The sequence below is a fragment of the Giraffa tippelskirchi genome, chromosome 5 (assembly GCF_054371585.1).
Source record: "Giraffa tippelskirchi isolate mGirTip1 chromosome 5, T2T-mGirTip1v1.2.pri, whole genome shotgun sequence".
NCBI lineage: Eukaryota > Metazoa > Chordata > Mammalia > Artiodactyla > Giraffidae > Giraffa > Giraffa tippelskirchi.
Genome location: NC_137279.1, coordinates 161,450,938 through 161,463,432, shown reverse-complemented (window position 1 = coordinate 161,463,432; position 12,495 = coordinate 161,450,938). Strand labels below are relative to the sequence as shown.

General features: G+C 44.2%; 1 protein-coding gene and 1 long non-coding RNA gene across 18 annotated transcripts in view; one reads left to right on the top strand and one right to left on the bottom strand.

The window, feature by feature from the left end:
* The window catches only part of FGGY (FGGY carbohydrate kinase domain containing), a 486,984-nt gene that overhangs the window by 137,815 nt on the left and 336,674 nt on the right, over positions 1-12,495 (top strand). The gene's annotated exons all lie outside the window — the stretch shown is intronic.
* On the bottom strand, positions 1,459-4,778 carry LOC145505038 (uncharacterized). The gene is made up of 2 exons (XR_014052730.1): positions 3,929-4,778; positions 1,459-2,188 (listed from the first exon to the last, which is right to left on the bottom strand). It is a non-coding gene; the product is annotated as an uncharacterized LOC145505038 (long non-coding RNA).

The window sequence follows — 12,495 nt, the reverse complement described above, 5'->3', positions numbered from 1 at the left end:
AATTAAAATATAAGAACCAGCTTTGGGCTCTTCACAAAGCCGAATTATACTTCACCTCAGGAATGAAAATGAATGAATATCTTACACACAGGTTTTTTGTGGTTTTTTTTTTTTTTTTCTCTCTCTCTCTCTGGATGTCCTGACTTCAAATACTATGAGCATCAGAAAATACCTCCTGAGCCTAATTTTAAGTAGTCAGAGCTATGTCCAGTGGGAATTATGAGTATTTTCAAGGGTAGGGTGGATAGGGGTGATAACATGAAAAAAGACTGGCCCTGTGACCAGGCCTGCTTTGTGAAGGCATCTTTCCCAAGGTGGGCGTGGGTGGCTGTGTGCCCGTGCAGGCCCGTGTGGAAGCACAGCTCCGGTGCGTCTCCCCTCACTCTCCACAGGCAGAGGCCGTGGCTCTCCCTGAATGGCAGTCTCTGACGTTCTGAGTCCGACACCCTTGAACAGAAGGACAGACTTAATCCAGGCATATGGTGTTCACTGAGTTTGTCGACGTATTTTTCAGGTTTGTAGGGTTCAGGACTTCCCCAAATATATTTTGCCCAGTGTTTGCATACTGGTGTCTACTAAGGGCCATGCCGTCTGTACATTTCTGATTCATTTACCCTGGAATGATCAAAACACTGTATTTTGGAGATGTGTGACATCCAGAAAAGTTCTTTTGAATTTTTAAATGTCCTTTTTGCTTTTTAATGAGACTAACAGAAATGAGTGATCCCAATGATCACAAAGAGGCCTAAACTTGCCCTCAACTTCTGGACACCAAGAAGCTTTGGACACGAGTATTTTCTGGGGTGTTTTTGCTACAGCACTATTCTAGGACGTGTTTCTTACTTATTTGATGAATACCTGCTCAGCAAAGCTGTTTTTGAGTGAGTTTTCCAGCAGTCATTAACTTTTTTTTTTTTTAATGACGTGTTCTCAAGTCATTTCTTAGAACAGGGAAATCTCTTTGTGACAAAGAATAAACTCTAGCATAAAAAGCTAGTTAGGTGACCTAGTTCCTTCAACAAAACCAACAAAAAGGTGCCAGGAGAAGGAAGAATAGAGAGAGGGATGAGGAACTATAAAGAAAAGAGACATAAGAAGCATATGGCCCACTTGTAATGTATGCCTTTATTTGAACCTTCATTCAAACAACAACTGTTAAAGAAGAAAGTAAAGTATTAGGAGAAGTAGGAACACAACATGGATAGTGGTGATATTAAGGAATTATTTTAAATTATGATACTGCAATTACATTCTAAAAGATATCTTGCACTTTAGAACTGTATGCTGTGCAGAAAAATAATATAAAGTCTAGAATTGTCTTAAAAGGAATCAGAGTGGGGTACAGATGAAACAAGATGGGCATGAATTGAAATTACATGTAACTGTTGTAAGTACCTGAGAGTTCACTAGCTATTCTTTCTAATTTTGAATATGTTTGTAATTTAACATACTGAAGAGTTTTTTGGGTTTTTTTTTTTTTAATTAACAGTTTGGGATCTCTGAAAGTCTTGGATTCCTAAAGGAATTTCTTTTGGTTGCCTTTGCTTCTATTCCATACCTCCCTAAATCCCAGTGGAGGGATGTTTTCTCCTTTAGTTGTGGCTGTTTCCCTGTCTGTTTTTCCTTCCTTCCCTCCCTATATTCTATCCACTTGTCTTTCTGTTCCCAACCTCCTTATCTGTCTTTCTGTTTTCCTGTCTTCATTTCTTCCTTTTCTTTCCTTTTCTGACCTTCACTGGGCTGACAAAAAGAGAAGACATAATGTTTCGTATCAAGTTGCAAATATACTTGGGACATATTATCAGGGCCACACAAGGGCTGGGCACTTTCTGGAGACTAAGATGAGTGTGGCAGGCTGCCAGGGCCTGCTTGACCACTAAGTAGTGCTACTGGCTGAGGATAAAACTTGACTAGACCACCCTCCCACAACAGTTATTTCCTGCAAATGGTTTGTAGAAATATTTGCCACGATGAGAAGGATGTGGGTTGCACTTAACTTTTTATCATGAGTCTGGATTTTCAAAGGAGATGTTGAGATCCCACTCTTCTGTTGTTACTGTTTGTGATTTAGAAGTTCTTAACTCCAAAGTTTGCTGTGAGGTGGTCTGAATTGATCATTGTCTGAGTAGACAGATTAGGCTATTGACTCCCAAACTAGCCTCAGAAAGTAAATCATGGAGAGGATCACCTGTAGAGATTAAAAAACAAAAACACCTTTCAGTAGAGATACTTGGGCAGTTCACTGAGAATTCTGATTGAGATCTGAATGGAAACAGAAGCTGAAAATCCGTAGTTTTGTTAGCCTCTCATGATTATCATTGGAGAAGGCACTGGCAACCCACTTCAGTACTCTTCCCTGGAAAATCCCATGGACGGAGGAGCCTGGCAGGCTTCAGTCCATGGGGTCGCTAAGAGTCGGACATGACTGAGCGGCTTCACTTTCACTTTTCACTTTCATGCATTGGAGAAAGAAATGGCAACCGACTCCAGTGTTCTTGCCTGGAGAATCCCAGGGATGGCGGAGCCTGGTGGGCTGCCGTCTATGGGGTCGCACAGAGTCGGACACGACTGAAGCGACTTAGCGGCAGCAGCAGCAGCATGATTCTCATGATCATTAGAGTGGGGAATCTTCTCCAGATGTTCAGATGGTAAAGAATCTGCCTGCAATGCAGGAGACCCAGGTTAAAGTCCTGGGCCAGAACATGGGGTCGCAAAGAGTCAGACATGGCTGTGTGACTACTTGTGGTGGTGGTTTAGTCACTCAGTCACGTCTGACTTTGGACACTTAATGCAAAGTGCTGACTCATTTGAAAAGACCCTGTTGCTGGGAAAGATTGAGGGCAGGAGGAGAAGGGGACGACAGAGGATGAGATGGTTGGATGGCATCACTGACTCAATGGACACGGGTTTGGGTGGACTCTGAGAGTTGGTGATGGACAGGGAGGCCTGGCGTGCTGTGGTTCATGGGGTCGCAAAGAGTCAGACATGACTGAGCGACTGAACTGAACTGAACACGTCTGACTCTTGCAACTCCATGGACTGTAGCCCACCAAGCTCCTCTGCCCATAGGATTTTCCAGATAAGAATATTGGAATGGGTTGCCATTTCCTTCTCCAGGGGATCTTCCCAACGTAGGGATCGAACCCACGTCTCCTGCCCTGCAGGCAGATTTTTTACCAACTGAGCTACCAGGCAAGCCCAAGTGACTACTTACTTCTCTTTTCCACTAGACTTAGTGGTTCTTTGATAGATTGGAGGGATTCTGGTTGTTCAAGGAGCAGATTTAGATTGTATTTCCATACAGTTCTGCTTTATTACAATGGATGTGGCAAGTTTTCCACTGGTATCAGTTACTGTTTATAATTATTTTTATGTAAGATGACATGTTCATGAACAAGGTGTTGCATCTGGTAGTTACTACATGAGCATCTGATGGCTCAGTGGGTAAAAAATCTGCCTGCCAATGCAAGAGACACAGGAGATGTGGACTCAATCCCTGGGTCAGGAAGATCCCCTGGAGGAGGAAATGGCAGCCCACTCCAGTATTCTTGCCTGAGAAATGCCATGGACAGTAGAGCCTGGCGGGCTACAGTCCAAAGGGTCACAAAAAGTCAGATATGACTGAGCTCAGACATACATACAAGATAAACAAATAGTGAATACAGAAAAGAAAGTCAAGAAAAAGATAACATACTTATCAAGTGCCTACTCTGGTAGTCAACTTGACTCATCCTTATCAAGTGCCTACTCTGGTAGTCAACTTGACTCATCATTTGTATTTTCTCCTTTAATTTTTGCCAGAGCTCTGGAGAGCAGATATTACTGTCCATCTTTATACTTGATGGCACAGAAGCTCAGAGAAGTTCAATATTGTACCCAAAGTCATACAGTGAACCTGTGACAGAAGGAGTATTGAAGCCAGATTTACCTGTCTTTTCTACCACACAGCCTTTCCAAACCCTGCTGCCCATCTCCCAGTCCTTTCATAGCCTTAGAGGATCATGTGCCATGAGGGGAAATCTGTTTAGAGGTCAGGAAACCTGACCAATGGGGCAGGCTGCCAGAGCTTCCTTTGCTGGGCTGTACCGGCATGTTTGTTTTTCTTGGTCCACAACTGGATAAAGGGTCCCACTGAAAGCTTTGTTGCCACTCAGAATACCAGGGTGTCATGGCGGGGAACTGTTGGGCAAAGGAACATGATAGCCGAGGGACAGAAGCCTCTTCTGGATGGTTTGCCCATATCAGAATTTGTATCATAGAACCTTGTCATAGGCCTGAGATGGGGGGGGTTTTGTGAGCACCGTCCAGCACCTTGGCCTTCTCTGATAGTGGGGAAGGTCAGAATGTCAGCTGGAAAGAAAAACCTCCCTCAGTGGATTCCGGCACTGAGTATGTGACTCAGCTGGTGTATCGCGCACTGGCCTTCCTTTCTGTGGTCTATTTTCCAAGACACTTCCCTCAGAGAGGATCCTTGTAAAGACGCAGATCTGATCATGCTCCTCCCTAGTGAAATCCCTTCAGTGACTCCCCATCCCTGGAGCCACTCTTGCACTTAAATGAAGACCCTTCCTGGGCTGGCTGTGTCCCTCCTGCATTTTCTACCCCTCCCTGCATCAGGAGCATCCAGAGTCCTCGCAATTCATAGCTGTGCAGCCCATCCTGGAAACAGAGTGGAAAAGAACCCCAAGAAAATATATAAAATTTAGTTCTGACTTGCATGGGGCCTGGCAGGATTTGATTTTTCTATGTGTTTGTTGCCTGTCTTTCCCACTGTACTATAAGCTCCCTGAGAGCATGGCCTTTAACTTGTCTCCTGTTGTATCATCAGTGTGGAACAATGCCTAGTGCATAGTATGTGCTCACTTAAATGATTCAGGGAATACATGAATGGTTGCCACTATGCAGTGCTATTCAGGGTAAAAGAAAGCATGGTTGTGGCCAGAGTGGTCAAGGAGGGCTTCACAATGTACCTGTTCTGAAGGAATTAGGCTTTGAGGAATCAGAGGAACTGGTTGTGGTTTTAGTCTTAAGAGGATCAGAATTTTTGCAGGGCTCTTCTTATATTGGAAGGAAGATGGGTTTTAGAACCAGAGAAATCTAGGTTCAAATTTGGACTCTTTCGGTTACCAGTTTTGTGACTTAAAGATCTCTGAGTTTCAGTTTCTTCACCCAGAAAATGAGATTGATATTCCTGTCTTTATTCTTGTGAGGAATTAAAGCAATATCATATATAAAGCACACGGCGTAATGCAGAACAAGTATTAGGCTCTCCATCAATGGTAAGTAAAACCTTATACAGATATAGTGTGACTGAATGCCTGGGAAATGGATTATTTAGAGGAGGTAGTTAAATTTGATGAAAATGGCACCATTTAAAATTGGCACAGAAGAATCAGAGTTACAGTAGATTTCACAGTTCTGTAGCTGTTTTCATGTGCTTTGAAGATTTCTCTCACATGTCTGTACTTTTTTAACTTTGGAAAATTGAGGTAGGGGGATGTGCCTCCATCTTACCCACCTGGTATATGGATTCCCTCTGCCCTAACACTGGGAACCTGTTGCAAGGTAAGGCTTTTCTGGCAGGAGATCATGATGAGAAGAAGAGGAGGGTGGAAATAAGCTTTTGTTTTTTAGGTAGAAAAATTAGAACTGCTCTTCCCATGACAAACTACATACGCCTGACTTTCCTTCTGCTGTGTGTGTGTGTTTGTGTGTGTATGCGTTTCCCTGTAGACCTTGGCGTGAGAGTTTTCACTGTGGTCATGATCCTGACCTCTACCTAATTCTTCCCCTTTCTCTTAGGACATCGCTCCCATTTTCCACCCACCTCTGCTTCTCTTGGGCTCCTAGAAAATGCCAAGTTCTTTTCTGCCTTGGATTCTTTGAATCTGCCAATCCCTTTGACTGAAATTCTCCTCTGCCTCTTTGATTTTTCAGAAAATCAGCAGGCTCCTTTTCCTATAGTGGTACTGGAGCAAAATAACAGTATTGGTTTTTCATTATTTATTTTACATGATGCCAAGGAATAGATCTTGGCATCATGTAAAATAAATGCCAGAAAAGTTTTTTTTCAGTATTCCCTGGTGAAGGAAATGGCAACCCACTCCAGTATTCTTGCCTGGGAAGTCATGGACAGAGGAGTCTGGTGGGCTACAGTCCATGAGGTCACAAAAGAGTTGGACACAACTTAGGAACTAAACCACCACCACCACCCCTCTCCCTTGGGCTCCCTGTAGAGCTGCTGTCTCTTCATGGAGAGTTGTTAACAATAACCCCTGCACCCTTTCCCTCATCCTACTTGAGCCTTCAGGCCGTTCCTCTGCTTTAGACTGTTGCAGGTGGTTTTGTCCCTCTCCCTATAAATCCAGCAGGCTTCCCTTGTGGCTCAGCTGGTAAAGAATCCACCTGTAATGCGGGAGACATGGGTTTGATCCCTGGGTTGGAAAGATCCCCTGGAGAAGGGAAAGGCTACCCACTCCAGTATTCTGGCCTGGAGAATTCCATGGACTGTATAGTCTTTGGGGTAGCAAAGAGTTGGACACAACTGAGCATCTTTCGATTTCACTTTCTTTCTATGAATCCAGTAGATGGCCCTGCTGGGGACCCAGTTCCTCCCCTTCCCCAGTGGAAGATGAGTCACAGCAGAGAGATTATCAGAGCTGAGTAGCAAAGAGGGGCCAGGAGTACTTGTCATTAGGGTGTCCAGGACAGAAGGAGGGAGCAGTTGGATGGTAGAGTCAAGGAGGAGAAAGTTGACATGGAAATGACTTAGTTGTTCACTGACAGATGAGTGGATAAAGATGTGGTGCATATACACGATGGAAGATTACTCAGCCATAAAAAAGAATGACATAATGTCATTTGTAGCAATATGGATAGACCTAGAGATGATCATACTAAGTGAAGTCAGACAAAGACAAATATATGATATCACTTATTTGTGGAATCTGAAAAATAGAACAAATGGGCTTATTTACAAAGCAGAAGCAGACTCACAGATGTAGAAAACAAATTTGTGGTTACCAAAGGGGAAAGGGGGTAGGGGAGAGGTAAATTAGGAGTTTGGGGTTAGCAGACAGACACTACTATATATAAAATAGTTAAACAAAAAGGTCCTACTGTACAGTTCAGAGAACTATATTCAATATCCTGTGATAAACTATAAGAGAAAAGAATATGAAAAAGTATTTTATATATATGTATAAATGAATTACTGTACTGTATACCAGAAACTAACACAATATTGTAAATCAACTAAGTGAAAGTGAAAGTCACTCAGTCTTGTCTGACTCTTTGCGACCCGTGGACTGTATAGTCCATGGAATTCTCCAGGCCAGAATACTGGAGTGGGTAGCCTTTCCCTTCTCCAGGGGATCTTCCAAACCCAGGGATCGAACCCAAGTCTCTTGCATTGCAGGTGGATTCTATACCAGCTGAGCCAAAAGGGAAGCCCAAGAATACTGGAGTGGGTAGCCTCTCCCTTCTCCAGCAGATCTTCCTGACCCAGGAATCGAGCCAGGGTCTCCTGTACCGCAGGCAGATTCTTTACCAACTGAGCTATGAAGGAAGCCATTTTATATATATGTATAACTGAATTACTCTACTGTATACCAGAAACTAACACAAATCAACTAAAGTCAATTAAAATCAACTGAAGTCAATTAAAAAAGACAGTTGCTGACTGATGTCTGAAATAGCAGTATTATATTTAAAAAAAACAGTAATTTAGGACTATAAATAACCAACACAATATTGTTTAACACCAAAATGTGGTGGCCTATTCATAGTTCTCACCTTAGAAGTTATTCCCTCAGGGAGACCATCTCAAGTGGGTTTCTTCTACACTCCATGTTTAAGTCTCCATTGTACTTACTACTGGAGAAGGCAATGGCACCCCACTCCAGTACTCTTGCCTGGAAAATCTCATGGACGGAGGAGCCTGGTAGGCTGCAGTCCATGGGGTCGCGAAGAGTCGGACATGACTGAGCGACTTCACTTTCACTTTTCACTTTCATACATTGGAGAGGGAAATGGCAACCCGCTCCAGTGTTCTTGCCTGGAGAATCCCAGGGACGGGAGAGCCTGGTGGGCTGCCGTCTATGGGGTCGCACAAAGTTGGACATGACTGAAGTGACTTAGCAGCAGCAGCAGCAGCACTTACTACTCTCTGGAAATGCATTGTTTACTGTTTTGTATTGTTTAGTTGTCTAAATGATATTTAATTGCCAGAGTCCCCCAAATGTCATCTAAGCTCCATGAAGGCAGGGACTTGCCTGCTTGCTCCCCAGTGCCTAGAACTATATCTGGAAATAGACAGTTTAAATCAGTACGTGTTGAATGAGTGGACAGGAATGACTGTGGCAATCCAAGTTGCTTTTGGAGAGATTAATGTTGAAGAAAGGAGTGCAGTTGCCTGTAGTTCTCTAACACAGGTCAGGCAGTGCTGATACAGGCTTGGTTATTATCATCACGATTATTATTTTGTTTCAAACCCTTTTGAGGATGCTAGGCATGTGTGGACTGAGGGAAGTAAAAGTCTTGCAACAGATGGTACCACCTGCAAAAGAGTTAAGTCTGATTTTTCTACCCCAGCCTCCACTCCTTATCACAGATAGAATAAACACACCCAATTGTTTTTAATGTTGTCTTTGGAGGGATGACACATTTATATTCTGAGTCAGGCAAGAAGAGTCTCTAGCCACAGGACAGCTGGGAACTCAGGTCCGTGGAGGGCGCCCAGGATGGAGGTGAGGAGAAGGCGCCTCCTTGTCTGGTGACAGCAGCTGGGGCCTCCTCTGCCTCCCTCCCCACAAAAATCCCGTTGGAACCAGCTCATGCTGGGATCCTGCCTGCCAGACAGAAACAGATGGCCTCAGGCCGCCACCGATCCAGTGGCATGGACTGCATAGCTGCTGCTTTACTCATGGCCAGGGAGACAGAGATGGGGATGGTGGAGGTGAGGGCCGGTCACCTTGCGTTCCCTCCACAGCTGAAGTGACTCACTCTGCCTCGGCTGAAATTTCACATCAGGTTCTGTGGGTTGCAGGCATTCTGTCTGCTCATGCCAGTGAGAAGCAGACTTGGCCGGGTATATTTGTAAATGTGTATGCCTTCAATCAAAGCATTTGAAAAAGATACTTGATTTTTCCCCCTCCTCCTTCACCTGCCACAGAAGTGGTTGCTGGAGTTAGCTTAGCAGTTGTTCATGAAGTACAGCCTCCCCTCTGGGCAGCCCTGAGGAGTGGCTTTTCCCATCTGCCTGAGATGGTGTGGGTGGCTCGAAAAGGTGGAGCAGGGATGGGGAGATGGGTGGTTTCCTCTCTGGGGCCAAGATTGTCATCTGCTAGAGGTGGGACTCTTGGCAGGTCACTTAACTTCCATAGCCTCCTGCTGTCTCATGAACGTGGGACTGGATTGGGGACATCATATAGCTTAGCTCTCAATCTGTTCTTATCAATTGGAAATTGCTCTTTAGGGCAGAGCAAGGGATGACAGATAAGTCAATCTCAGCTAAGCCAGAAAGAAATATCCACTCTTTTTTTTGGCTGCACCCTGCAGTATGCCAGATCTTAGTTCCCCAACTAGGGATCAAACCCGCGTCTCCTGCAGTGGAAGTGCGGTCTTAACTGACTGCCAAAGAAGTCCCAAGAAACAGCCACTCTTGATGTTCACCAAGTGTATGGACATGGGTAGTAGTTTACATGCTATATATTACCTACTTGATGGTAGTATATGCTCCTGTTTTAGCTCCAGGAGTTGGTGGACAGGGAACCCTGGTGTGCTGCAGTTTATGGGGTAGCAAAGAGTTGGATGTGATTGAGCAACCGAACTGAACTGAACTGAACTGATATGTCTTTCAGGGATCATGTAACAGTTTCCCATCTTAATCACTGCCTGAGAATAAACTTTATTAATAAAGATGAGGAACACACACACAATCTGACTTTTATTGAGAGTTTGAGATGCCATCATTTACCCCTCCTCCTTATGGAGAGGGAATCTTTTAACTGACTTGCCCAAAGGCATTCAGCTAATAAGTGATAGACCTTGAATTCAAACTCAGATCTGTCTTCAGAACCTAAGTGCTCCATCCCCACCTTGCACCCCTCTTCAGCTGAAGATTAACTTTAAATGTCTGTGGGTATGGAATTGGTTGCTAAGGACACAGAGATCAGAAAGTTTCCTGAGAGATTTATAAACTGTTATCTGCCTGTCTCTTTTGAGTTTACAAAGTACTTTCAAAATACTATGGATACATACAGAATACTAAAGACATGTACGGATTTTTTTTTTAAACTGGGTTATTTCATTTCAACTTTCAAAACTGTTCCTCCTCTTTTTCAGGGAAGATAAGGCTGGTAGAGTAAGGTAGCTTGCCTTTGGTGGCTGGTACTCAAACCAAGGCCTACCTGCTTCTGGAGTCTCTGATGGTACCTGTTGGTGCTAATGCATCCTGGGTGGACCCCTTGGCAACATTAGAGGTGCTTTTGAATATGAAAGGTGGGGTGACTATCCCCCTCACTTAAGTCTCTTCTGTTCTCTAGAACTTGAAAAAATCCTGCCCTACTTACCAGTGTGAACAGGGAAGTTTCCTAGCTGCTCTTCCTGGCCACCAACCCCTGGCTGGGGCCAGGGGACTCCTCTGGGTGAGGAGCGTTCGGCTAGCATGCGGGTGAGTGGCCGATCACCAAGTGACTGACCTCACACAGCAGGAAACTTTCTTCACCTTCATGAAAACTGAACACATGAGACCATCAGATGTGTGACTACACTGAATGCAAGAGAGTAAAGAGACCTTTAGAAAAGTGAATCTCCTGCCGGACCTGCTAATTTCAATAATTTTGGCCTTTTTAAAACTGTCTTAGAAACTTAAAGGTTAAAGAATAATACATACAGATACCTAAGTATATATGTAGATATTTAAAATGCATGTGAAAATAGGGCCCTTGAGAGGGTAAATGGAATAATACTTTTATGTTTCAGCAGTCTCTCCTTTTTTTGTTGTTGTTGGGAAACTTTCTGCCTTTCCAATCAGCTGAATTCATTTGGTGCTATTGCTTTCCTTTTATGAAAAAGATTAATTCTGAGGATTTGATCAAAATAGACTTGAAAACAGAAGCCTCAAATTGCAAATATCAGGCAATCTGGAATTTGGCTTTTTTGGGCTGAAGTCATTTGCTAGTAAATTTGCTGTCTTGCCCCTGCCTGTACCCCGCAACAAGAATCTCACTCTTTTCCAGGTTCCCCCTCCCAGTGTGTTTGTAGCAGACACGCACACATACCCATGCGCACACACGTGTGCTTGCACATGGTTTTGACTTTGTGCTGATAGGTAAAAAAAAAACGCCAGAATCAGCTAGGGTGGGCAGTAGGCCTGTCTGGTTTAAATTGAAGCTGCCTGGGAGATCTGGGGTAATAAGTGAGTGACAACAGGTGCAGATTTCGTTACGCCCTTCTGAGCTCTGCCCATGGTTCTTTCTTTGATTCTTTTCACCCAACACCCTTGCCTGAGTTGCGTCCAATAAATTTTATAGCCGCATGATCTTGTTTCAGAGCGGAAGGGAGATTTTTCTCTCCACTTGGCTAAATGGTGCCTAAGTTAAAACCCCACTTCCTGCCCTCTCCTTAATTCTTAAGAAATAGGAATAAGGAGTAACCACAGCGAGAAGCTGCTGCTGGGTCCAATATCTGTAGTCTGGCATATGAAGAGCTAATTTTGGGGTCATGTTTTAGAAAAGCCAAGAATTAACTTGCAGAGTATGCATGTATGCTGTCATCTCAGTCGTGTCCTACTCTTTGTGACCCTATGGACTGTGGCGCACCAGACTCCTCTGTCCATGGGGATTCTCCAGGCAAGAATACTGGAATGGGTTGCCATTTCTTTCTCCAGGGGATCTTCCTGACCCAAGGATCGAACTCATGTCTCCTGCATTGGCAGGTGGATTCTCTACTGCTGATCCACCTGGAGAGCTCAGAGAAACTTGCAGAGAATTAACCATAATTGGGGAGAAAATAATTACTGGGCTTCTTCTGCCCTATGATAATTGGAGCCACCAGCTAGTCAGAGAATTCTTTGTTGTCAGTTCAGCTCAGTCGCTCAGTCATGTCCGACTCTTTGCGACCTCATAGACTGCAGCACGCCAGGCCTCCCTGTACATCACCGACTCCCAGAGTTTACTCAAACTCATGTCCATTGAGTCGGTGATGCCATCCAACCATCTCATCCTCTGTCGTCCCCTTCTCCTCCTGCCCCCAATCCTTCCCAGCATCAGGGTCTTTTCCAATGAGTCACTTCTTTGCATCAGGTGGCCAAAGGATTTGAGTTTCAGCTTCAGCATCAGCCCTTCCAATGAATATTCAGGACTGATTTCCTTTAGGATGGGCTGGTTGGATCTCCCTGCAGCCCAAGGGACTCTCAAGAGTCTTCTGCAACACCACAGTTCAAAAGCATCAATTCTTCGACACTCAGCTTTCTTTATAGTCCAACTCTCACAA